Source organism: Propithecus coquereli, unplaced genomic scaffold (assembly GCF_000956105.1).
Source record: "Propithecus coquereli isolate 6110/MARCELLA unplaced genomic scaffold, Pcoq_1.0 Scaffold308, whole genome shotgun sequence".
In the NCBI taxonomy this organism is placed as follows: domain Eukaryota; kingdom Metazoa; phylum Chordata; class Mammalia; order Primates; family Indriidae; genus Propithecus; species Propithecus coquereli.
The window spans coordinates 1,117,782-1,120,963 of record NW_012148708.1 but is presented as its reverse complement, the minus strand read 5'-3'; the positions used below and the strand labels follow the sequence as shown (position 1 = coordinate 1,120,963).

Below are 3,182 nucleotides of genomic sequence, written 5' to 3'. Positions count from 1 at the left end.
GACAACTAAAAATATATAGAAAAAGTTAGCCGGGCATGGTGGCGCATGCCTGTAGTCCCAGCTACTCAGGAGGCTGAGGCAGGAGGATCGCTTGAGCCCAAGAGTTTGAGGTTGCTGTGAGCTAGGATGACGCCATGACACTCTACCCCGGGCAACACAGTGAGACTCTGTCTCAAAAAACAAACAAAAAAAAGACAATTGGGAGAGGGTAGTTGATTACTTATTGGAACTTTGAAAATGTGTTTATAAAACAGGCACTATATTGGAGACCTTGCATTTAAGGGAAAGATTTAAATTTGGCTATAGAAGAATTGGTTCCTAAAAAGCCATATTTAATGTTTTATTATGTGTGACATTTTAGGGATCTTGACCTCTACAAGCACACTTGTTAAAAACTATGATAAATATACGTAATATAAAATTTACCATTTTAACTATTTTTAAGTGTACAATTAAGTGGCAGTGAGTATATTCACAGTGTGTGTATGCATCCCCACTGTCTACTTCTAGAACTTTGTCATCATCCTATTTAAAAAATCTGTACCCATAAATAAAAACTCTCCATTTTATTTCTGTAAAATTGGTAATAATGTTCCCACTTCATTTCTCATTTTAATAATTTGAGCCTTCTCTCTTTTTTAGTCAATCTAGCTAACGATTTGTCAATTTTGTTAATCTTTTTGAAGAACCAACTTTTAATTTCACTGATTTTTCTCTGTTGTTTTTCTATTCTCTATTTTATTTATCTCTGCTCTAATCTTTATTTTCTTCCTTCTGCTAGCTTTGGGTTTAGTTTGCTCTTTTTTTCCTCTTTCCTAAGGTGTAAACTTAGGTATTGATTTGAAAAGTTTATTGTTTTTCATTATATGCAGTGACAGCTGTAAATTTCCCATTTAGCACCATGCAGCCTTGGGCTGAGGCATGAGCTTGCATCTTCCCCAGGGGGGTGTTGCATGGCTCCTGATCCTATTCCCACAAATGAAAGAATATTCGTGAGGCAAAGGGAGATGAACAAGTGATCTTATGATGTGGTATCTTTTCCTTTCCTAAAACCTGGGAGGTTATTGTAGCTATAAAAACAGACATGCTAGAGTCAGCATCTTCTATCAGTGGAAAAATACTAAATTATTCTCTTTATTTCTTGTAGCTGTTCTAAAGAAATCCAAATGGCAGTTCTGCTGAAATTTGTTTCAGAAGGGGACAATATCCCAGATGCATTAGGTCTTGTTGAGTATCTTAATGAATGGCTTCAAATAATCAAACCATGTGTAAGTTTTACTACTGCTTAAGCCTCTTACTTGTCTGTAACTTGCATTTCATATACTATGTAAATAGACCATATAGGTGAAATTTTATATTAAATATAGACATCTTTACATAAAATTTTGTTTAAGCGAAACTTTTGAAAATAAGAGAAGGCATTTAATTAACCTATTATTTACAGTTGTTTCACTAAAGCTGATTTTCCAAAAAGGAAAATCCTAAGTTCTTCATTGTTGTCATTGTTCATGTTACATTAATTATGCCAGACAGGTTCTTATAAGAATAAACAAGTCTTTGGAATTCAGGACTTTTTTTTAGGGAAGCAAAAATTGAGTATGTATGACAATTAAGACACTTTTCTGTATTACGAAAAGAGAGCATTACACCCGGGGAAATGAATCGGACTTTAGGCATAACAGAGGCACCAAAAGTCTACAATATATGGTGCGTAACTATCTTTTTAATTCATGTTTTTGCCAAGAAAAAAAATTGATACAAATCACATGACACTCATTTTTTTAAACCCCCGATTCATTTTAAATTTGATTTTACTTAATAGACTCCATCTGCAGCCTTTCTTGGCATATCTTTATGATTTGGAACTTGAACAAATTTATCTTCAGTTGACACAAAGACATAGAAACTTACTACTTTATTTTTCCTTAAAGTAAAACCTGACAGAAAGTGTCAGAACCGTACTACGTGTTAGATAGAAGGGGATTTGATGGTAAAATTGAAAGATTAAAATGTTATGTTCTTCACTTACAGAGTGATGGTCCCACGGCATCTACCTTGAGGTGGAAGATACCAAGTTCTTGGAGATTACTCTTTGGCAGCGGTCTTCCCCCTGCACTTTTTTGATGTATTTTCAGTTTTTGTACCTTATATACCAAGACACTTATTATCAACACAACTGCTTAACATTGTGTACAAAAATTTGTATAATCTGAGAATGTATTAGGAAATAAATACTTGTTTTTCACAGAAAATCTCAAAAAAAAAGGATTAACACAAGGTCTTTTTGCCATGCTTTTCATCATATACAACAAATGTAAATTTTGTACAATAAAATTTTATTTCCCAAGTAATTTTGTCTTAAATAATATCCTTTTTAAAAAACTCAGACTCTAATTAGCTTCCTATTTCTGCGGTAATAAATTACAACAAACTTAGTGGTTTAAAACAACACAAATTTATTTTTACTTACAGGTATAAAAGTCAAAAGTCCAAAAATGGGTCTTACTAGGCTACCACCAAGGTGATGGTCGGGCTGTGTTCCTTCTGAAGCCCTGGGGAGGATCTGGTTCCTGTCCGTTTCCAGCTTCTGGGGGCTGCCACCTTCCTCGGCTCATGGTGCCGCCTTCCATCTTCAAAGCCAGCAGCTTAGCATCTTCAAACGTCCCTCTCTCTTTCACTTATAAGGACCCTTGTGATTACATTGGGCCCACCCCAATAATCCAGGATAATTTCATCATCTCAAAAGAATTTTAGTGTAAAAGAAATAATAAAAAATAGTTTTCATTTTTGGGTGCCTACTATGTACAGTCACTTTACACATAATCTTGCTACTGCAGCACCACATAACCTGCAATACTGCAGACAGACACCAGAGGGAGCAAGAGACCACAAGCTGAAAAATCAACACCACTCCAATTGGGAAATTACATACACCAGGCAGAGAAGTTAAATCTTCCAAAAAACATTTAACAGGCTTCCAAAATCTCTACCCAGGCTGGTTGCTGAAAGTCTTCCCTATACAAAGCCAGTATGTAAAGATTGGGAGAGGTGGCTGTTTATTAAATGCATAAAACAGGAAAAATCAGGCCGAGGCAGGCAGATTGTTTGAGCTCAGGAGTTCGAAACCAGCCTGAGCAAGAGCAAGACCCCATCTCTACTAAAAAAAAATAGAAAGAAATTAA

General features: G+C 35.4%; 1 protein-coding gene and 1 long non-coding RNA gene across 2 annotated transcripts in view; both read left to right on the top strand.

The window, feature by feature from the left end:
- The window catches only part of PSMG2 (proteasome (prosome, macropain) assembly chaperone 2), a 14,661-nt gene that overhangs the window by 10,057 nt on the left and 1,422 nt on the right, over positions 1 to 3,182 (top strand). The gene's annotated exons all lie outside the window — the stretch shown is intronic.
- LOC105814871 lies at positions 1,088 to 2,351 on the top strand. Its single transcript, XR_001137712.1, has 2 exons — positions 1,088 to 1,268; positions 2,032 to 2,351. It is a non-coding gene; the product is annotated as an uncharacterized LOC105814871 (long non-coding RNA).